At 52.8% G+C, this 23,403-nt stretch overlaps 1 protein-coding gene across 7 annotated transcripts in view; it reads left to right on the top strand.

The window, feature by feature from the left end:
- TEC (tec protein tyrosine kinase) overlaps positions 1-23,403 on the top strand; it is an 88,304-nt gene that overhangs the window by 17,588 nt on the left and 47,313 nt on the right. For 2 of the 7 annotated variants that reach the window (XM_064149227.1, XM_064149233.1), the window contains exon 1: positions 2,529-3,364. The gene's annotated coding sequence lies outside the window, so the exon portion shown is untranslated. Of the gene's footprint in view, positions 1-1,140; positions 1,214-1,726; positions 1,788-1,828; positions 1,915-2,129; positions 2,255-2,528; positions 3,365-3,875; positions 3,905-11,500; positions 11,552-23,403 lie in introns of those variants that run through there. The other 5 variants (XM_064149229.1, XM_064149228.1, XM_064149230.1 and 2 more) reach the window with 5 other exon arrangements.

Below are 23,403 nucleotides of genomic sequence, written 5' to 3'. Positions count from 1 at the left end.
CAGAAGCATCTGAGAAATGAAGCAGGGCTCAACAGGGTGAAGAGGGCTTAACAAGCACAAAAAGGAAAAAGAGGAAGAGCCTCTCTATGCAGGCCTGAAATTTCAGAAGCCTGAGTCTTTCTCAAAGTGAGGACTCCTTCCTAAAGAGTTGTTGTTTGCCACAAGAATTCTTCACTGCTCTTCCCTCTGTTTCAGCAGATCAAATTCAAGCGCGCTGGGAGCTGAGTGCCTTTACCCCAAGATCATTACAGCATTTAAGTGTACTGAATGCCCAGGGGCTTAGCAAAGAAAAAACTCACCCCAATGCCTGCAGAATGTTGAGTGATGCTGTGCTACCCCCTAACCCACAGCAACCCTGAACTTCTGAGAGTAAGGGGAGAAGAGAAGGAAACAGCAAGTAAGACCAAGCTCTTCTGAAAATCATAGAATCTTAGAATCAGGCAGGTTGGAAGAGAGCTCCAAGCTCAGCCAGTCCAACCTAGCATCCAGCCCTGGCCAATCAACCAGACCATGGCACTAAGTGCCCCAGCCAGGCTTGGCTGCAACACCTCCAGGGACAGCAACTCCACCACCTCCCTGGGCAGCCCATTCCAATGCCAATCACTCTCTCTGACAACTTCCTTCTAACATCCAGCCTAGACCTACCCCTGGCACAACTTGAGACTGTCTCCTTCTTCTGTTGCTGATTGCCTAGGAGGAGAGACCAACCTCAGCTGGCTACAACCTCCCTTCAGGTAGTTGCAGACAGCAATGAGCTCTGCCCTGAGCCTCCTCTGCTGCAGGCTGCACACCCCCAGCTCCCTCAGCCTCTCCTCACAGGGCTGTGCTCCAGGCCCCTCCCCAGCCTTGCTGCCCTTCTCTGGACACCTTCCAGCACCTCAACATCTCTCTTGAATGGAGGAGCCCAGAACTGGACACAGCACTCCAGGGGTGGCCTGAGCAGTGCTGAGCACAGGGGCAGAAGAACCTCCCTTGTCCTGCTGGCCACACTGCTCCTGAGCCAGCCCAGGATGCCATTGGCTCTCTTGGCCCCGTGGGCACATGATCTGCAGGGTAAGATCCATGATCCTACAGGGTAAAGCTGTTTCAATTGTCTCCTTAAGAAACTGCTTCACTTTGTTGTCATGTCTTCCTGCCACAGCAGCAGCAGACAGGGTGAAGAAAGCTGTGGCTGCCCTTGCTTGAAAACTGAAGCACCTCATTGCAAAACTGGGTGAGTCAGGGGCAGTGGGTAAGGAGGCTGTGCTAGTTTGAGGCTAACTGGAATATTTTAGTGAGGAAAATTTGGTTATAGGCTGTTGAAAACAGTGGTGATGTCTACTTCACTCACAGGCTTGCTGAGATGGATAAAACCAAGAACACAAAACACAGAGAAGGCAGAGTGTGCATGTCTGTTGCAGCTGGTGCCTGCACTTTTCTCCCTGGGCTGCTTCTGTGCAACTATTCCTTCTGCTTTCTAACCCCACTTGCTGATCCTCCAACCTTACCTTAAGGTGGAAAGAAGATGGAAGGGTGGTTGGGAGACTGATTTCTGGGAGGGCTGTTGTGTGTCTGTATCACTTTTAACTTGTCTATTTCTGCCCATAGCTGTAAATATTGTAGCTATCTGCTTGTGTATTGTGCTAAGCTGTGAATATAAAGCTTCATTCCTTAACTTCAGCCAGCTGAGTCTAGTCTGGGTGATTTCATAAGAGTAAGGGGAGGGGCAGGTAAATCCCAAACCGTCACAGAAGTCTGCTGCGGACACCTGACTGTGCGCTACTGCAAACGTGGGACTGGAGCATGAGGTGGGAGCAGGCTGCAGGGACTGGCCACGTATCTATTCCAGAGATGCTCCAGGGATGCAGCCCTGTGTCTCCCCGGGCTCAGCAGCAGTGTGACCCGCACGGGAGAGGTGGCGACAGCGTCAAAAGCGTAAGTTGGAGGAAATCCCCCAAGTGAAAACAAAGCCTTTGTAAGTCATTTCCTCCGAGCCGAACAGAAAGACATCTGTGTCGAGCCAGCTTTTTTACACACTAGTCACAACAAAACCATTTGCCTGCAAGCAGCACAGACCCTGCTTGCTGCTCAGAAATGTGAGAGGTGCATTGCAGCTGGACTTCACAAGACTTGTCTCTCGGTTTCTACAGATAAGGTCAGAGCGAGAAAAAGAAGTAAAGAAGCCCGTGGTACCTCACTAGAGATCCTGAGGTCTGGAGTTCAACACAGCCTCCTGATGGATGGGAAAAGCTACGTTCAGTTATTCTGGCTGTAGGTGAGTGTCTGAGCTTTGGGAGTGGGGGTGCTGGTTACGCACGGTTAAGTGCGAAAAGAGACATCCCCCCGGGGCCACCCGGGCAGGAGCAGCTTTGTGCTGGTCATCACACAGCAGCAGCCCGGGGGTGCAGAGCAGCTCGGGACAGACGAGCCCAGCCAGCAGCCCTGCGGGTGCTCGGGACCCGCAGGGACCAGAACCACCTGAGCGCATTTTAATTGGCGCAGGTTTTAAAGCCAGCTGGTGCCCAGCACATAGGCACGCCCAGAGGCTGGGGCACGGTTTGTTTGCTGCTCCGTGCGCTGCCACTCGTTGTTTTAGCTTGTTTCATCACCACCTGTTCGAAGCGCGGAGCTTTTGCTTCACCCTCACCTTCCTTCTCCAGCTTCTCACCGTCCCGTACCTGCCCGAAGCGCAGAGGATTTGCTTCACCCTCCCCTTCCCTCTCCAGCTTCTCACCATCCCGTACCTGCTCGAAGCTCGGAGGATTTGCTTCACCCTCACCTTCCCTCTCCGGCTTCTCACCATCCCGTACCTGCCCGAAGCGCGGGGGTTTTGCTTCACCCTGACCTTCCCTCTCCAGCTTCTCACCATCCCGTACCTGCCCGAAGCGCGGGGGTTTTGCTTCACCCTGACCTTCCCTCTCCGGCTTCTCACCATCCCGCACCTGCTCGAAGCGCGGAGCTTTTGCTTCACCCTCACCTTCCCTCTCCAGCTTCTCACCGTCCCGTACCTGCCCGAAGCGCGGGGGTTTTGCTTCACCCTCACCTTCCCTCTCCAGCTTCTCACCGTCCCGTACCTGCCCGAAGCGCGGGGGTTTTGCTTCACCCTCACCTTCCCTCTCCAGCTTCTCCCGTCCCACAGCTGCCCGGCGCTCGGAGGGCGGCCGGCCCAGCGCTAACGGGGCGGGCGCAGGGGCAGCGGCAGCGCCGCCTTCGCCGCTTCCTGCGCTGCTGCCCGGCAGAGAGCGGCGGGAGGGGGAGGCGCTGCGAGCGCTGCCGCCTTCCCGGGCCGGTTCGGGGCACTGCGGTGCTTACTTTTTCTTCTCCTTCTTTCCACCCCTCTCCGTATTGCCAGCGCTCCTTCCACGGTGCCGGCCGGGACGTTCAGGTGAGGCACGGCGCGGGCTGGCGAGCAGCGGGACCGGCGCGTCCAGGGGCCCGGGGGCAGTTGGTTTCACCGCGCTGCCAGCCGGGGCTGCGCAGAGCGCAGGTGGCCGAGCCGGAGGCTGCCCGTCCCGGGCTGGCTGGCGGCGGCTGGTGGAGCGCAGCCTGCGGCGGCCGCTGTGGCAGCTTCAGAGGCGTTCGGCAGCGTTCCCCGGGGAAGGAGGCATTGGGTCCCCTCCGCGTCCGAGGGGCTGCCAGCGGGGGCGAGCGCTGAGAGTCGCTCGACCTTGCGTAACGTCAGGGATCGCAGCCCGGGACGCTACGTCCAGTGCGAAGCTCACAGTTGCTGCGTGCTTCCTTCTTCCTCTGACTTTCTTCTCTTGAGTTTTTGGTTCTGCCTGCGTTACTAAGACTGTTCCACCGCTTAAGGCGCGTTCACAGCGTGTGTGGGTTCAGGCCCTGTCCCACACCACAGCTGTTTCTCGGAGGTGAGTGTAGCTTATGTAGCCCGGTCCTGGGATCCAACCTACCCGCAGCTCCAGCGGTAGGTGACTGCATTTGCTCGGTGCTTTTCCACAGGCACCCCTTGTGTGTCCTGCGAGCTGTAACCAATAACTATCTCAGCTGTAAGCCGAGGTTTTAGTGTAGATGTGGTCATGAGCTCTCTGCTTGGAGTGACAGGCGTGTACCTTCTCTGAGGTATCTCCATCTGAAATGCTTCATGTTGTTTTATGGGTCAAAAAAGTGATGCTCTAGCTTTGAGAGATGGGAAAGCCGAACATAGTACAACTGCATTTGAAAAGGTGTTTTGTGAGCCTTTGTTCCTGGAGCATCTGTTTTCGTTTTAGAGTGGTGCCTTTCTGTGTCTCAGCTCTGCTACAGCACAGCTGCAGGGTGAAATGTTGCTGTTTTGTTTCTCAGAACTCTGTCCAGTGACTGACTGGAAAATGAGGTTGTTACTTATGGCTGCTATGGAAGTGTTTAAGGTATCCTGGGCCATCACAAAGCAGCACCCATACAAACAGGCTTCCAGTTACACCTGGGGGTGATTCAGCACATGCTCCTCTTTCCTCTTAGCACACCAGCTGTGCTGCCCAGAACATGTTGCCTGTGCAGAGGAAGGAGACACTTTAAGTGTTCTGAATCATAATCATAGAATCAAGCAGGTTGGAAGAGACTTCCGAGCTCATCCAGTCCAACCTAGCACCCAGCCCTGGCCAGTCATAGAATCATAGAATCAAGCAGGTTGGAAGAGACCTCCAAGATCATCCAGGGCAACCTAGCACCCAGCCCTAGCCAGTCATAGAATCACAGAATCAAGCAGGTTGGAAGAGACCTCCAAGATCATCCAGGGCAACCTAGCACCCAGCCCTAGCCAGTCACCCAGACCATGGCACTAAGTGCCCCAGCCAGGCTTGGCTTCAACACCTCCAGGCACAGCGACTCCACCACCTCCCTGGGCAGCCCATTCCAATGCCAATCACTCTCTCTGACAACAACTTCCTAACAACATCCAGCCTAGATCTCCCTAGGCACAACTTGAGCCTGTGTCCCCTTCTTCTCTTGCTGGCTGCCTGGCAGAAGAGCCCAACCCCACCTGGCTACAGCCTCCCTGCAGGCAGCTGCAGACAGCAATGAGCTCTGCCCTGAGCCTCCTCTGCTGCAGGCTGCACACCCCCAGCTCCCTCAGCCTCTCCTCACAGGGCTGTGCTCCAGGCCCCTCCCCAGCCTTGCTGCCCTTCTCTGGACACCTTCCAGCACATCTCTGTTGCATTGAGGAGCTCAGAACTGGACACAGCACTCAAGGTGTGGCCTGAGCAGTGCTGAGTACAGGGGCAGAATAACCTCTCTCATCCTACTGGCCTGGTTTTGTTTCACAGGTGCTCCTCTTGAAAGTGAGGAGAGAACCAGCAGACAGGGTGCTACTCCTAGCCTTCTGATGGTTGTTGTTTGTAAGGGAGCTACAGAATGGGGAGTGTGTCCAGACAAGGGCCATGAGCATGATCAGAAGGTTGGAGCCACCTCTCCTATGAGGACAGGCTAAGAGAGCTGGGCTTGTTCAGACTAGAGCAGACCCTGAGGAGACCTATTGTGGCCTTCCAGCAACTGAAGTGGGCTATGAGAAAACTGGGGAGGGACTTTTTAGGCTGTTGGACAGTGATAAGGATGAGACACTTAGTGCCATGATCTAGTTGACTGGCTAGGGCTGGGGGATAGGTTGGACTGGATGATCTCTTCCAACCTGGTTGATTCTATACACAATAGATAAGACCAGAGTGAATGAAGCAAAACTAGAAGTGAGTAGATTCAGATTGGATGCTAAGAATAAGCTCTTCACCATAAGGGTGGTGAGAAACTGGAACAGGTTTCCCAGGGAGGTGGTGGAAGCCTCACCACTGGAAGTTTTTAAGGCCAGGCTGGATGTGGCTCTGAGCAATCTGATGTAGAGGGATATGTCCCTGGCCATGGCAGGGAGTCTGAAACTAGATGATCCTTGAGGTCCCTTCTAACCCTGACAATGCTGTGGTTCTGTGGTAGAAGCAAAAGCCTGTTCTCTACTAGGCTCTCCTCTCAGAGAAGTTGTCTTTAGATTTAACTCAAATACCTTATGCATTGAGTAATTACACCTTATGTTACAGTAAATGCATTGGTCTCTGTGTTTAGCCCTCAGTGAAAGATTGCTTTGCATGTTCTGCTAAACTCCTGCATGAATATTATGGGTGTTTTGAACTCAATCACTTTGATGTCAGTGTGGCTGCTGAAAGGACTGGAAGCAGAGCTGTGTGGTTGTATCAGGCACCTGCTTACTCCCTCGCATGTGTTTGCTTTGAGATAATCTCACAGATAGGAAAATCAAACCCTTTTTTTAATTCAGAGTACACCTAGTTAAAACATGCTTCCAGTTAGACCTGTCCTGAAGTGACTCTGGTTTTCATCAGCCAGACCTGGTTTTAGTAGCCTTTTAAACTTTACAGGAGTGCCACTTGCACTTTTTTTCTCTATTTGATTATAAATGTGGACTTGTAGTATTTTCTCTGTTTTTAAACTGTTGACTGTCATCATAGAATCAACCAGGTTGGAAGAGATCTCCAAGCTCAGCCAGTCCAACCTAGCACCCAGCCCTATCCAATCATAGAATCAAGCAGGTTGGAAGAGACCTCCAAGCTCAGCCAGTCCAACCTAGCACCCAGCCCTATCCAGTCATAGAATCAAGCAGGTTGGAAGAGACCTCCAAGCTCAGCCAGTCCAACCTAGCACCCAGCCCTATCCAATCATAGAATCAAGCAGGTTGGAAGAGACCTCCAAGCTCAGCCAGTCCAACCTAGCACCCAGCCCTATCCAGTCAACCAGACCATGGCACTAAGTGCCCCAGCCAGGCTTGGCTTCAACACCTCCAGCCACGGCCACTCCACCACCTCCCTGGGCAGCCCATTCCAATGCCAATCACTCCCTCTGGCAAGAACTTCCTCCTAATATCCAATCTAGACCTCCCTTGGCACAACTTGAGACTATGTCCCCTTGTTCTGTTGCTGGGTGCCTGCGAGAAATGATTATTTTTAAATCAGAGTGGCTGAGAGCAGCCAGGAAGAAAGGGACCTGGGGATGCTGGTAGATAGTAGCTGAAGATGATGCAGCAGTGTGCCCAGGTGGGCAGCAGAGCCAATGGCATCCTGGGCTGGCTCAGGAGCAGTGTGGGCAGCAGGACAAGGGAGGTTCTTCTGCCCCTGTGCTCAGCGCTGCTCAAGCCACACCTTGAGTGCTGTGTCCAGTTCTGGGCTCCTCAATTCAAGAGAGATGTTGAGGTGCTGGAAGGTGTGGAGAGAAGGGCAGCAAGGCTGGGGAGGGGTCTGGAACACAAACCCTATGAGGAGAGGCTGATGGAGCTGGGGGTGTGCAGCCTGCAGCAGAGGAGGCTCAGGGCAGAGCTCATTGCTGTCTACAACTACCTGAAGGGAGGCTGTAGCCAGGTGGGGTTGGGCTCTGCTGCCAGGCACCCAGCAACAGAACAAGGGGACAGAGTCTCAAGCTGTGCCAGGGTAGGTCTAGGCTGGATGTTAAGATGAACTTGTTGTCAGAGAGAGTGATTGGCATTGGAATGGGCTGCCCAGGGAGGTGGTGGAGTGGCTGTGGCTGGAGGTGTTGCAGCCAAGCCTGGCTGGGGCACTTAGTGCCATGGTCTGGTTGGTTGGGCAGGGCTGGGTGCTAGGTTGGCCTGGCTGAGCTTAGAGGTCTCTTCCAACCTGCTTGATTCTATTACATTCTGAGGTTGTGCCCCATTGTAATTCTCAGCCCTGGGCTCAGTGCTGTGGGCTTGGCAATGCAGTGTATCCTGTAGCCTGGCTATCTGCCTACAACAGCTAAAGAGGGAGAAAAATAAAGTGGAGTTGATAGAGTATTAGCTGCACATTGTGTTGCCTTGCCCTGAAACAACAGAGTGTTCAGGAATGCTGGAATACTCTGCTATCCTGTAATTAAAGTGAAAATAGCTGGCAAGTGTTAACTCCCACAGAAAGGCTTGGGAGCATCAAGAAAAATCATCTCCTCTACCAAAGGCAGGGCCAACCTGTTGTAGGTTTAATTCCCTCTGCCTTGGTCCAGCTTGTAAATTGGCTGCAGCAGATAAGGTGCAGTGTGGTGAGTTTCCCCCACACATTTCTATCTCCCATATCATAGAATCAAGCAGGTTGGAAGAGACCTCCAAGCTCATCGAGTCCAACCTAGCACCCAGCCCTGTCTAATCAACCAGACCATGGCACTAAGTGCCCCAGCCAGGCTTGGCTTCAACACCTCCAGGGACGGTGCCTCCACCACCTCCCTGGGCAGCCCATTCCAATGCCAATCACTCTCTCTGTGGAGAACTCTCTCCTAACATCCAGCTTATTCTTCCCCCCGCACAACTTGAGGCTGTGTCCCCTTCTTCTGTTGGTGGTTGCCTGGGAGAAGAGCCCAACCCCCACCTGGCTACAGCCTCCCTGCAGGTATGCAAAAGGCTTTCTGGTTCTTGCACAATGGATGTCTCTGCTTCCTGCTGGTGGTGTGAAGGTCAGGGAAAAAAGGTGTCTTTAGCCCCTGTTAACCACTGGCAAGGTTTGGGAGTTACCCTTCCCCCCCTTCCCCAATGAATTCACCAGGCCAGACTCAGTCAGCTGGAAGTTAAGGGAGCTACATTTACAGCACAATTTACAAGCATATATGTACCACATACAGATGTTTACAGTTATGTACAAGCTGAAAGTAATACAGAAAGCCTAAATCCCTCCCAAAACAGTCTGCCAGGAGGCTCTCAACCCAAACTTTCTCCTCCCCTTCTTCTCATCCCTTCAGAAATAACCACATCCATCCCTGTATATCTCACATGATAAATCTGGGGAGATCTGAGGTGAGATGGCAAAAATGCCAAGAAGAAGGTTAGAGGGGAAAAAAAAAAAGGTTATGTTGGATTAAAGAGTTAAGGCAGCTGCAACCACACAGACTGCCAGAGAGAAGGAAAGCAAGAGCTGAGAAGTGAGTCTCCTGTCTTATATTTTGGCTGCTTGCTTCTCTCAGCAGAAGACTGAGGAGGGAGGCTGTAGCCAGGTGGGGTTGGTCGCTGCTGCCAGGCACCCAGTGACAGAACACAAGGACACAGCCTCAAGCTGTGCCAGGGCAGGTTCAGGCTGGATGTTAGAAAGGAGCTCTTCATGGAAAGAGTGATTGGCATTGGAATGGGCTGCTTGGGGAGGTGGTGGAGTCCCCAGCCCTGGAGGTTTTAAAAGAGGCTGGATGAGGCACTTGGTACTGTGGTTTAGTTGATTTAGAAGGGTCAGGTGATAGGTTGGGCTCAATCACAGAATTAACCAGGTTGGAAGAGACCTCTAGGATCATCTAGTCCAACCTGTCACCAGACCCTTCTAATTAACTAACCCATGGCACTAAGTAGTCTTTTCCAACCTGGTTAGTTCTGTGATTCTGATCTAGTTTCTGCAGTACATTTTCTAATGGGAACAGTAAATATCATTTCTGTCTTCCAGTCCTGGGTAGCTCATGGCCATAACCTGCGCCAATTATGAGGACAGACTGAAAGGACATGATGAGGACAGACTGAAAGAGCTGGGGCTGTGCAGGCTGGAGAAGAGGTGGCTCCCAGGGGACCTTCTGGTGGCCTTCCAGCATCTGAAGGGGGCTCTCAAAGAAGCTGGGAAGGGACTTGTTAGGCTACCAGGACTAAGGATGATGGAGCAAAGCTGGAGATGGGGAGATTCAGGCTGGAGGTGAGGAGGAAGTTGTTGAGCAGGAGAGTGGTGAGAGGCTGGAATGGGTTGCCCAGGGAGGTGGTTGAGGCCTCATGGCTGGAGGTGTTTGAGGCCAGGCTGGCTGAGGCTGTGTGCAGCCTGCTCTAGGGTAGGGTGTCCCTGGGCACGGCAGGGGGGTTGGAACTGTCTGATCCTTGTGGTCCCTTCCAACCCTGCCTGATTCTGTGGTTCTAATTAGGAGAGCAAGCAGTGTGTAGGAGAGGGAAGCTGGTGTTTGGGTGGACACACGTGCCCTTTGGCACGGCAGAAGAGGAACTGGGGAGCAGAGGCTTGTGATCGACTCCTGCCCCCATGGCCATTGCGGCTCCAGCAGCTCTCTGTCATCCCCTCCCTGGGTTCAGCTGAACAGGCTGTGATTCAGAGTCAGGGAAAATGCCACGTGAGATAAAAACAGTCAGACGACTTCTTCACGTGTAGGAAGATGAGTCTCACTCCAGGAGATGCTTTGTGAGGGGAGGAGAGGGCTTTGGATGGTTTGCTGGGCACACAGAGGTGGATGCACTAAGGAGAGGTCCACTCTTTGCCAGTGCTGTGAAGCAGCTGCTATGTTCACAAGTGGGATCATCAAATCATAGATTCAAGCAGGTTGGAAGAGAGCTCCAAGCTCATCCAGTGCAACCTAGCACCCAGCCCTGGCCAATCAACCACTAAGTGCCCCAGCCAGGCTTTGCTTCAGCACCTCCAGGGTCAGCGACTCCACCACCTCCCTGGGCAGCCCATTCCAATGCCAATCACTCTCTCTGCCAGGAACTTCCTCCTAACATCCAGCCTAGACCTCCCTTGCCACAGCTTGAGACTGTCCCCTCTTGTTCTGTTGCTGCTTGCCTGGCAGAAGAGCCCAACACCACCTGGCTACAGCCTCCCTTCAGGTAGCTGCAGGCAGCAATGAGCTCTGCCCTGAGCCTCCTCTTCTGCAGGCTGCACATCCCCAGCTCCCTCAGCCTCTCCTCACAGGGCTGGTGGCAAAAGACCATCATGGTTGAGTGTCTGCATCCTGTGAGCTGTTCAGTGAAGCTCTTAACTGCTTTGGTGTGCTCCAGCCTCGGTACTGTGGGCGGTAGTGATGATTTTCAGGAGCCTGCCAGAGATGAGTTGCTTTGGGAGAGCCTGAGCCTAGCTGACTTAGGAGATTCATTCACCATCTCCAGAGGGCTGCTGTGGGACGTGTGGTGATGGGAAGGAGAAACATCTGGCCATGCTGATAGTGGCAATCCCTCTTCTGAGGCGAAGCAGCAGGCTGCCAACTAGATCACTGTGTTTCAGCTCTTGGGCTGAGGAGCCTGTGTGGTGGCAAACAAATGCAGGAAGAAGGGGAAAGCAAAAAGATGGGGGCATGCTGAGGTATGTGGGACCCAGGCAAACTCTTGGTTGGCTCTGCTGCTTTTCCTCATTCATGTCTCTCTTATCAGTGGATGCATGAATGGTGCCCCCCCTCTAGGGTGTAACTTCATGTATGCTGAAGCAGGTCACAGCTGAGTTTCCTGTCAGGAGGGGGTTTTGTTCAGCCCTGTGCCTTCTATGAGCTGTGATCTGATTACATCAGAAGAACACTTTCAGTCTAGGCCTTGTTTTCACTTGAATGTGGGGCACTGGAACTGGCTTTGAGTGGTACAGGAAGCAAGTTTGTGTTGGGTTTATTTTTCCCCCTTCTGAATCAGGAGCAGGGCACAGACTCTGCCCCTGCAGAGACTGCCCTGTCCTCTCTCCTGTTAAACTGAGACCAATTCCTTGCTATTTGTGCTTATCCTACCCCAAATACCTTCTTTTTTCCTTTGTGACTCCCCAGGGTAGCCACATAACTTGCCATGGGGCTCTGATTAACTGCCCTTCACTTGGAGCTGAGAACTCAGCCCTCTGCACAAATCCTGTCAGCTGCCCTGTGCTGGCCTGCAGTGTAGGTGAGAGAACCACAATACCTCAAACCCTTCATGTGTTCAGGGCTCCTGTTTGTCCTGTGCATTACAGGATGCCCCATACTGTGGGCTCAAGCTCCATATCCTGGCAGAAGGAGTGATTTGGTGTGTGTGTTCCCCTTGATTCCCATCCCCATCTCTTCCCAACTGAAGCTGCAAACCACAGCTGTGCCCATTGCCACTGTGGGCAGAGAAAAGGTTCCTCCTTGGGCTGTGTGACCCAGTTTGAGGGATGTGTTAAGAGAAGAACAGAGTTTCTTACATGAGAAAAGACCTTCAAGGTCGTGGAGTCCAATCATTAGTTTCACACTGACAAGTCCATGACTAAACCAAATCCCTCAGAAGAACATCTCATCACTATGAGTTGCTGTGGTTGGAAAGGACCACCAGGATCAGCCAGCCCAACCTTCATCCCAGCATCCTTCATCACTAGACCATAACACACAAACTGAGCTGAGTGGGCTAGCCTGGAGAAGAGGAGGCTCAGGGCTGACCTCATTGCTGTCTACAGCTACCTGAAGGGAGGCTGTAGCCAGGTGGGGTTGGGCTCTTCTCCCAGGCAACCAGCAATAGAACAAGGGGACACAGTCTCAAGTTGTGCCAGGGGAAGTCTAGGCTGGATGTGAGGAGGAAGTTGTTGGCAGAGAGAGTGATTGGCATTGGAATGGGCTGCCCAGGGAGGTGGTGGAGTCACTGTGCCTGGAGGTGTTGAAGCCAAGCCTGACTGGGGCACTTAGTGCCATGGTCTGGTTGATTGGCCAGGGCTGGGTGCTAGGTTGGACTGGAGGATCCTGGAGGTCTCTTCCAACCTGCTTGATTCTATGATTCTACAAGACAGAGTTCAAAGAGTGGTGATCAATGGTGCCAGGTCCAGCTGGAGAGCTGTAACCAGTGGAGTCCCCCAGGGATCAGTGCTGGGGCCAGTCCTGTTCAACATCTTCATCAGTGACACTGATGAGGGGACAGACAGACAGAGTCTGCTCAGCAGGTTTGCTGCTGACACCAAGCTGGGAGGCTTGGCTGATAGAGCTGCAGGCTGTGAGGCCATCCAGAGAGCCCTGGACAGACAGAGCTGGGCACAGAGGACCCAAATGAGGTTCAGCAGAGTCCTGCACCTGGGGAGGGATAACAAACTGCAGCAGGACAGGCTGGGAGGTGACTGCTGGAGAGCAGCCCTGTGGAGAGGGAGCTGGGAGTGCTGGGGGAGAACATCCATGGCACAGCAATGTGCCCTGAGGGCAAAGAGTGAGATCCTGGAGTGCATTAAGAAGAGTGTGTCCAGCAGATCAAGGGAGGTTCTCCTCCTTCTCTACTCTGCCCTGGTGAGTCCTCATGTTGAGTACTGCCTTCAGTTTTGGGCTCTGCAGTTTGAGGGACAGGATCTGCTGGAGAGGGTCCAAAGGACCCCGGCTCACATTCAGCTGTTTTGGTAAGTGCTGAAGGTATTGAAGAGTTAACGTCAATAGCTGGAGAACAAGTAGATGTTTAGGGGGGAAAAAGTTCATCTGGGAGTGTTTGGAAAGAGAAGTAGCTGAGGAAGTATTAGTCATTGCCTGTGCACAGAGTAAGCCCTAATCTGTGTGCATTGCAGCCCTTGGACCATGTCAGAAGAGTGCCCTGAATGCTGCGGTAAAAGAGGGTGGATTTGGTGCAGTACATCTTGTGCTCACCTGAGATTGCACCAGGGCCGGGAAAACAAACCTCAGTTTTGTAGTGAAAGCTGCAAACTTCAGTTAGCAATTACAGAGGATAGCCTCAGGCACTGCTTGGTTTTCCTTTTCTCTCTTTTTTTTTCTCCCCTTGCCTTCCCAGGAGATTTGCTTTGCAGTTCTGTGTACAACACTAACTGACCTCCTCCTTACTTGAGGATTCCTAAGCAGGATTAAGTTCAACCTCTGGTTTAACAGAGTGTTTGTTTTTCCAGACTTCTAAATCTCCACCTTCCTGGAGAAGTAAAGCAAAGCTTTTGCACAAGCATCACCCATTTCCTCTGCCAACCTCATCTTTGCCTGTTTCTTCAGTCACTGGGTGTTACTGTTCCTCTTCCCTTCTTATCAGCAGGGGGTTGTTAGGAGAAAGGCTGAGGCAGTAGCTCTGCTTCACCAAATGACCATTGGGCATTGCAGGGTCAGTGGACTGTTGAGGTGGCTTTGGTCTGTGTAGAGGGACCTGGACAGATGGGCACAGTCCAGCGTTGAGTTGCCACAAGGCCAAGGGCAGGGTTCTGCACTTTGGCCACAACAACCCCATGCAGTGCTACAGGCTGGGGACAGAGTGGCTGAGAGCAGCCAGGCAGAGAGGGACATGGGGGTGCTGGTTGGCAACTGAACATGAGGCAGCAGTGTGCTCAGGTGGGCAAGAAGGCCAATGGCATCCTGGCCTGCATCAGGAGCAGTGTGGGCAGCAGGAGCAGGGCAGTCCTCCTGCCCCTCTACTCGGCATTGGTCAGGCCACACCTTGAGTGCTGTGTCCAGTTCTGGGCTCCTCAATTCAAGAGAGCTGTTGAGGTGCTGGAAGGTGTCCAGAGAAGGGCAGCAAGGCTGGCGAGGGGCCTGGAGCAGAGCCCTGTGAGGAGAGGCTGAGGGAGCTGGGGGTGTGCAGCCTGCAGCAGAGGAGGCTCAGGGCAGAGCTCATTGCTGCCTGCAGCTGCCTGCAGGGAGGCTGTAGCCAGGTGGGGTTGGGCTCTGCTGCCAGAGGCGGAAGAAGGGGACACAGCCTCAAGTTGTGCCTAGGGAGGTCTAGGCTGGATGTTAGGAGGAAGTTTGTCACAGCAGAGTGATTGGCATTGGAATGGGCTGCCCAGGGAGGCAGTGGAGTGCCCATCCCAGGAAGTGTTTGAGAAGAGGCTGGCTGAGGCACTTGAGGCCATGGTTGAGTTAATTAGAAGAGTTAGCTGATAGGTTGGACTGGATGATCTCGGAGGTCTGTTCCAACCTGGTTAATTCTGTGATGCAGTAATGCAGTAAATAGAGTCTGGTCTCTCTGAGCTCCTGCTCCTCTAAACCAGCACTGTGGCAGCTCGGAAGTAGTTCTTCCATCGTCCTTTGTGACTACTTGCCACAACAAAGAGGAGCATTTCCTTTTGAAGGTGCAGTCACATCTCAGAAGGAACTGTGCCACATAACCTCTTCCCAGTTTGGACTCTGAGCTTCTCTTCCTATTCATGCCTTATCTGTTCCCTTTTTCTCTGTCAGCTGAGGGCCAGTTCTGTTTGTGCCAGTAAAGCAAACTCATAGTCTACACCGGACATTTATGCTCTGCAAGTGAAAGAGCAAATATCTTTATCACAGGATATTAGGGGTTGGAAAGGACCTTCAATAGAGCATGGAGGCCAATCTCTCTCTGCTCTGCTTCATCTGGGCAGCTGCTCTCAAACTGCTCACAGTCTCCTAAATCATAGAATCAAGCAGGTTGGAAGAGACCTCCGAGATCATCCAGTCCAACCTATCAGCTAACTCTTCTAATTAACTCAACCATGGCATCAAGTGCCTCATCCAGCCTCCCCTGCCTGGGATGGGGACTCCACTGCCTCCCTGGGCAGCCCATTCCAATGCCAATCACTCTGCTGTGACAAACTTCCTCCTAACATCCAGCCTAGACCTCCCCTGGCACAGCTTGAGGCTGTGTCCCCTTGTTCTGCCCCTGGCAGCAGAGCCCAACCCCACCTGGCTACAGCCTCCCTGCAGGCAGCTTCAGGCAGCAATGAGCTCTGCCCTGAGCCTCTTCGGCACCGTCCCTGGAGGTCTTCAAGCAAAGCCTGGATGAGGCACTTAGTGCCATGGTCTGGTTGACTGGATAGGGCTGGGGGATAGGTTGGACTGGCTGATCCTGGAGGTCTCTTCCAACCTGGCTGATTCTATGACCATCCAGTCCAACCTAGCACCCAGCCCTGGCCAAATCAACCAGACCATGGCACTAAGTGCCTCATCCAAGCTTATTTTGAACACCTCCAGGGTTGGTGGCTCCACCACCACACTGGGCAGCCCTGGTGATGGTACCAGGGTGGATGAGAGCTGCTGCATGGCAGCAGCAAATAAAGTTGACCATTTTCACTGCATTTTGTATGGTATTTAGAAACAAAAATAAACCTATGCAATGAAGTCTGGATCTGGGGAAAATCCACTGACTCCCTTCAGAGGGTTAACATCAGTCTCAAGCTGTGCCAGGGGAGGTCTAGGCTGGATGTGAGGAGGAAGTTGTTGTCAGAGAGAGTGATTGGCATTGGAATGGGCTGCCCAGGGAGGTGGTGGAGTCATTGTCCCTGGAGGTGTTGAAGCAAAGCCTGGATGAGGCACTTAGTGCCATGGTCTGGTTGGTTGGCCAGGGCTGGGTGCTAGGTTGGACTGGCTGATCCTGGAGGTCTCTTCCAACCTGCTTGAATCTATGATATCCTCAAGCACCACATCCAAACAACTTCTAAACACAGCCAGGCTTGGTGACTCCACCACCTTCCTGGGCTACTCATTCCAGTGCCTGACCACTCTGGCTGGGAAGACATTTTCTCTAACATCCAGTCTTAATCTACCTGGTGGCAGCTTGAGGCCATTCCCTCTTGTTCTATCGCTAATAACCTGTGAGAAGAAACCAGCACCAACCTCTCCACAAGGTCCTTCCAGGTAGCTGGAGACAGCAATGAGGTCTCCCCTCATCCTCCTCTTTTCCACACTAACCATCCCCAGCTCCTTCAGTCTCTGATCAGATTTGTTCTCCAGGCTCTTCCCCAGCTTTCTTGCCCTCCTCTGCGCTGCCTCCAGCAAAAATGAATCAAAACCTTAAGTTCTGTAAAATGTAGTCTGTTTCTGAGGAGTTTTGCTTGCTGCAAGGAAATACTCCTGATTGAGGCTGGAGTAGATGATCTCTGAGGTCCCTTCCAGCCTGAGCTTCTCTGTGTGTACGTGAGCAGGCTCTGAGTTGAGCAAAGGCTGATTTGCAACGCGGTTACCTCTGTCTCCAAGACAAAGAGTTGCTGCTGCTGTCTTGCCCCTCAGACTGTTTACTTTTTAACCTGAAGTTAGTGCAGGCAAACATGAATTTGATTTTCACAGGATCTGGTTGCATGTCAAATGAGCCACTTGTTTGTTGGCTAATTTGCAACTGCCTAGGGCTTGGCAAACCTTTGGCTACCATTTAGAGATCTACTTGGAAGTGCCCCCCCCCTCCTAAAAACTGCTTTGTTCTCAGTTTAGAGAAAGAAACCCTTGCCATGTGTTCAGTCTGGAGAGGAGAAGGCTCCAAGGTGACCTTATTGTGGCCTTTCAGTATCTTAAGGGGGCTGACAAGAAAGCTGGGGCGGGACTTTTTAGGCTGCCAGGTAGTGATGGGACTGAGGGGAATGGAACCAAGCTAGAAATGGGGAGATGCAGAATGCATTTCAGGAACTAGCTCTTCAGCATGAAGGTGGAGAGAACCTGGAATGGGTTGCCCAGGGAGGTGGTGGAAACCTCATTGCTGGAGGTGTTTAAGGCCAGGCTGGATGAGGCTCTGAACACCCTGATGTAGTGTGAGGTGTCCCTGCCCATAGCAGGGAGATTGAATCATAGAATCAACCAGGTTGATAGAGAGCTCCAAGCTCAGCCAGTGCAACCTAGCACCCAGCCCTGGCCAACCAACCAGACCATGGCACTAAGTGCCCCAGCCAGGCTTGGCTGCAACACCTCCAGGGACGAAGACTCCACCACCTCCCTGGGCAGCCCATTCCAATGCCAATCACTCTCTCTGACAACAACTTCCTCCTAACATCCAGCCTGGACCTCCCCTGGCACAACTTGAGACTCTGTCCCCTTGTTCTGTTGCTGGGTGCCTGGCAGCAGAGCCCAACCCCACCTGGCTACAGCCTCCCTGCAGGCAGCTGCAGACAGCAATGAGCTCTGCCCTGAGCCTCCTCTGCTGCAGGCTGCACACCCCCAGCTCCCTCAGCCTCTCCTCACAGGGCTGTGCTCCAGGCCCCTCCCCAGCCTTGCTGCCCTTCTCTGGACACCTTCCAGCACCTCAACATCTCTCTTGAATGGAGGAGCCCAGAACTGGACACAGCACTCAAGGTGTGGCCTGAGCAGTGCTGAGCACAGGGGCAGAATAACCTCCCTTGTCCTGCTGCCCACACTGCTCCTGAGCCAGCCCAGGATGCCATTGGCTTTGCTGCCCACCTGGGCACACTGCTGCCTCACCTTCAGCTCCTCTCTGCCAGCACCCCTAGGTCCCTCCAAGGCAACAGGTTTGTTGTTTTTTTCCCTGTAGCATTTGGAGCACCAGAGCAGATTTAGCAATCCTCCCTTCCACCAGGGCAGTAATTATTCAAATGAGCTTGCTCATGTAAGCAGCTGCTCACATGCAACTTGGTTTGTAGTTCTATGGCAAAGCAACAGCAGCTTCAGCAGAAAAAAAAAAAACACAGGGTAAGGAGTTCTCCTTTTCTTCTTCCTTTTTCACTGCTTTGCTCTCTCCCCTGTGTAGAGAGCCCTTAGGGCTGCATCTGCACAGGGATGCAGCTGCATCGTGCAGCCTGTTCAGTTACCCTGCTGCAACCCTTTGCAGGGACACTTCCTGAACCTGACCAGCAAATTTATCCTAGAGAAGAGGAGGCTCAGGGCAGAGCTCATTGCTGTCTACAACTACCTGAAGGGAGGCTGGAGCCAGCTGGGGTTGGGCTCTTCTGCCAGGCACCCAGCAACAGAACAAGGGGACACGTTCTCCAGTTGTGCCAGGGGAGGTCTAGGGTGGATGTGAGGAGAAGCTGTTGGCAGAGAGAGTGATTGGCATTGGAATGGGCTGCCCAGGGAGGTGGTGGAGTGGCTGTGCCTGGAGGTGTTGAAGCCAAGCCTGGCTGGGGCACTTAGTGCCATGGTCTGGTTGATTGGCCAGGGCTGGGTGCTAGGTTGGCCTGGCTGAGCTTGGAGCTCTCTTCCAACCTGCTTGATTCTATGAACTTAATTGAGGAGCTTCACTTCAGCCTGCATTAGCTGCACAAGATTCTTTGGCATGAAGGGAACAAAAAAGCCTGGCTGGGGAACTTAGTGCTGTGTTCTGTTTGATTGGACAGGGCTGGGTGCTAGGTTGGACTGGAACATCTTGGAAGTCTCTTCCAACTTGCTTGATTCTGTGATTAATCTGAAATAATAAGTTAAAAATCCTAGTAGAGTTTGATATTTGAGTCAGGCTTGCAGGGCTTAAAGTGGATATTTTGTTTTAATGTTATCAATTTAAAAGTTGTTAGACCTTCCACTGGGCTTCCATCCCTTTATTCTGTTGTGTGAGTGCTACCAACCAGCTTACAGTGAGTAATTGTTTCAATAAACAAAGGCTGGGCCAGGAGCTGGGAGTGGGAACTGGGAGATCCGTGGGTAGTTGTTGCAGCAGCTGTGGTTACCTCATCACCTTAGTGCCTCAGTTTTCCCCAGTGAAAACTAGGGAAGAGGGAATGCTTAAGGAGTGCTGCCTGCAAGTACAGACTTAGTTTGTACATCTTAGCTGGTGATGGCTGAGCAGAGTCATCTTAACAGTTGTTTTAATTTGCTTTGAGGAAGGTGTCTGGTGACAGCAGGGCTGGGGAGGTTCTTCTCCCCCTCTGCTCTGCCCTGCTGAGACCACACCTGCAATACTGTGTCCAGTTTTGGGCTCCCCAGTTCAAGAGAGACAGAGACCTGTTGGTGAGAGTCCAGTGGAGAGCCATGAGGGTGACTGAGGGACTTGAGCATCTCTCCTGTGAAGAGAGAGTGAGAGCCCTGGGGCTGTTTGGTCTGGAGAAGAGAAGGCTGAGAGGAGATCTGAGCAATGTGCACAAATCTCTGAGGGGTGGGAGTCAGTGCCTGGGGCCAAGCTCTTTTTGGTGCTGAGCAGCAATAAGCCAAGGAGCAACAGCTACAAACTGGAACAGAGAAAGTTTCAGCACAACATGAGGAGAAATTTCTTTGCAATGAGGCTGCCAGAGCCCTGGAGCAGGCTGCCCAGAGAGGTTGTGGAGTCTCCTGCTGTGGAGCCTTTCCAAACCCACCTGAGTGCATTCCTGTGTGACCTACCCCAGGGGATCCTGCTTGGCAGGGGAGTTGGACTGGATGATCTCTGGAGGTCCCTTCCAGCCTCTAAGGTGTTATGATCCTGTGACTTTGTGGGCACACAGGTGGAGATTTGTGTCAAGATGGATCACAGAATTAACCAGCTTGGAAGAGACCTCTAGGATCAAGTCCAACCTATCACATAACCCTTCTAATAATGAGCTAACCCATGGCACTAAGAGCCTCATCCAGCCTCCTCTCAAGCACCTCCTCCAGTGCAAGCTGATGCAGGTGTTTTGACATGCAAAGTGGAGGATGTTTTCTTGCCCAAACTAAAGCTGAGAATCTCTGACTCCTTGGGATGTCAGTCACAGAACGATGACTCCTTAGCATCTGTGCAAACTAGATCATGTTTGTGATCTATGCAAGGTTGGCAGGGAACAGGGAAAGTCCTTGGCAGGAGGCACTGTGGAAGGTTTAGGTGGGTGGCAGCATGAAACTCCCAGGGCTGTTGGGAACGAGATAGGAATGTGTCATGCCAACAGCTTCGTGTCCTGAGGAATGCTCTGGGAACAGTGGAACATTCTGGGTGGGGGAAAGTGTAGGGCAATAGGTGATAGAGACATCACTGTTACTTTCTTTTCACTGCCAAAGATCTGAATTCTCTCCTGAAAATATTCCAGCTAGCCTCAGACCAGCACAGACAGTTCCAAAGCTCTGCTGAAGGAAAAAGAACTTAGGAGTTGGATAGGCACAAAACCGTGGCTGCTGCAGGTGCTTCTCAGAGAGCTGCTGCAGTGTAGAATCATAGAATCAGTCAGGGTTGGAAGGGACCACAAGGAGCAGCCAGTTCCAACCCCCCTGCCATGCCCAGGGACACCCTACCCTAGAGCAGGCTGCACACAGCCTCAGCCAGCCTGGCCTCAAACACCTCCAGCCATGGGGCCTCAACCACCTCCCTGGGCAACCCATTCCAGCCTCTCACCACTCTCATGCTCAACAACTTCCTCCTCACCTCCAGCCTCACTCTCCCCACCTCCAGCTTTGCTCCATCCCCCCACTCCTGCCACTCCCTCACAGCCTCAAAAGTCCCTCCCCAGCTTTTTTGTAGCCCCCTTCAGACCCTGGAAGGCCACAAGAAGGTTACCTGGGAGCTTCCTCTGCTCCAGCCTGCACAGCCCCAACTCTTTCAGTCTGTGCTCACAGCAGAGCTGCTGCAGCCCTCTCAGCATCCTCCTGGCCCTGCTCTGGACACTCTCCAGCATCTCCACAGCCCTCTTGTCCCAGGGGCTCCAGAGCTGGATGCAGCACTCCAGGGGGGGTCTCAGCAGAGCAGAGCAGAGGGGGAGAATCCCCTCCCTGGCCCTGCTGGCCACACTGCTGCTGCTGCAGCCCAGGCTCTGCTTGGCTTTCTGGGCTGCAAGTGCACACTGCTGGCTCCTGTGGAGCTTCTCCTCCAGCAGCACCCCCAAGTGCCTCTGCTCAGGGCTGCTCTGCAGCCACTCACTGCCCAGCCTGGAGTTGTGCTTGGCATTGCCTCAACCCAGCTGCAGGACTGTGCACTTGTCCACAGAGAAAAGGGTATACAAACGTATCCTCAATGCATGTTTAAGCAGTAAGTGGATAAATTAAGCTGTGTAGGAGCTGGGAGGGGAAAAAAAGGGGTTGAGGGTGTGTTTGGTTTTTTTTTAATAGGTTGCAGGGAGATTTCCTCTGATACAGAGTTTTGCAGTGATTACCTAGGGCTTGAGCTTGATTAACTCCCCCTTCCCCCTCCCCATTCTCGAAGCTATTCATAGTCACTGGTTCTTCAGCAGATGTTCCTGTTGCTTCTTCAAGCTATGGCCTCAGCTTGCAGCTGTGCTGCCCTAGCTTGAGTTACAGTTGAGGTCTGTGTCTGCAGCGTGTCCTTGCTTTGGAGCAGGGCTCAAGGTGGGACTGGGCAGATGTAGCAGAAAGTGAGAGTGATTTTTCCATTGGAATGGGCTGCCCAGGGAGGTGGTGGAGTCTCCACCCCTGGAGGTGTTGAAGCAAAGCCTGGATGAGGCACTTAGTGCCATGGTCTGGTTGACTGGCTAGGGCTGGGTGCTAGTTTGGACTGGCTGAGCTTGGAGCTCTCTTCCAACCTGGCTGAGTCTATGATTCTAAAGCTGGCAAAAGATAAGACAGTGAAGGGAAAAGGCTTCTGGAATAGCTTCTCTTCAACCCCTCCCACACCTTTCATTCTTGCTTCCATGCCACCTGGTGTGTTGAGTCTGTGCAGGCAGCAGTCTGTGCTGCATGGTGGAATGTCTGCTTGGATCCCTTCCCTAGCCTGCTCCCCAGCCCAGCGGGAGGAGCACTCACACCCACGCAAGGCAGAAAGGCATTTTGAGGCACTGAGCAGATGAGGGAAGAGGTCAGCTGTGCTTTAAGATGGCATCTTTGCCTGACAGCATCTCTGGCAGGATGCTGGAGCCAGATCTGCCAAGATTATGGTCCTGCTCTGGCAGGGGGGTTGGACTCGGTGATCTCTTTGGGTCCCTTCCAACCCCTAACATCCTGTGACAGTAACTGGGTGCAGTCATTTTTATGTGTTCTTGACTCTCTCTTACAGGGATCAGTCATGGTGTAAAACTTTACAGCAGCTTGATGTTGCTGAGCCCCCAGGGCTGCCAGAAGTAAACTGTTTTGATTGCTGGTGGTCAGCACAAAGTCTTTTTAAACAGATGCTGGGGGGCATCACTTGATGAAGAATAAGCTCCCCTACTGCAGGGCTGGGGAGGGACTATTGACAAGGCCTTGTCATGACAGGATGAGGAGTAGTGGGTTTAAACTGGCAGAGGGGAGATTAAGACTGGATGTGAGGAAGAAGTTCTTCACAGTGAGGGTGGTGAGACACTGGCACAGGTTGCCCAGGGAGGTTGTGGAGCACAGAATCACCCAATGTGATCTCTTCTCCCTGGAGGTGTTCATGGCCAGGTTGAATGAGACCTTGAGCAACCTGTTCTAGTGGGAGGTGTCCCTGCCTATGGCAGAGGGTTGGAACTGGCTGAGCTCTGAGGTCCCTTCCAACCTAAACCATTCTATGGATTTATCTGTGTTCAGATTCTATGACTCTATCTGTGTTTACCAGACCTGTCACAGGTGGCATTGCTGTATGCATATATTTTAGCACCAGAACATTGGTGGGCATGAGGGCTTTCATAGAATCAACTGGGTAGGAAAAGACCTCCAAGCTCAGCCAGTCCAACCTAGCACCCAGCCCTGGCCAAGCAACCAGACCATGGCACTAAGTGCCTCATCCAGGCTTTGCTTCAACACCTCCAGGCATGGCCACTCCACCACCTCCCTGGGCAGCCCATTCCAATGCCAATCACTCTCTCTGCCAACAACTTCCTCCTAACATCCAGCCTAGACCTCCCCTTGGCACAGCTTGAGGCTGTGTCCCCTTGTTCTGTCCCTGGTTGCCTGGCAGCAGAGCCCAACCCCACCTGGCTACAGCCTCCCTTCAGGTAGTTGTAGACAGCAATGAGCTCTGCCCTGAGACTCCTCTGCTGCAGGCTGATCAGGTTCAGGAAGCATCCCTACAATTACCCTGCTGCAACCCTTTGATCAGACAGCAATGAGGTCACCCCTGAGCCCCTATGAAGTGGATGATCCTTGTGGTCCCTTCTAACCCTGCCTGATTCTATGATCTAGAAGAAGAAAAGACAAATGCAAGTGTTTTTTTCCTTTTGCTGTTAACAGGCTGCCCAAAGGGGTTGTGGAATTTCCCTCTCTTGGGATATTCAAGACCTCAAAGCTCATCCAGTCCAACCTAGCACCCAGCACCCTGTCCAATTAACCAGACCATGGCACTAAGTGCCT

This window comes from Pogoniulus pusillus, chromosome 9 (assembly GCF_015220805.1).
Source record: "Pogoniulus pusillus isolate bPogPus1 chromosome 9, bPogPus1.pri, whole genome shotgun sequence".
NCBI classification, from domain to species: Eukaryota; Metazoa; Chordata; class Aves; order Piciformes; family Lybiidae; genus Pogoniulus; species Pogoniulus pusillus.
The sequence above is the reverse complement of the archived record's forward strand: the minus strand, read 5'-3'. Positions and strand labels throughout refer to the sequence as shown.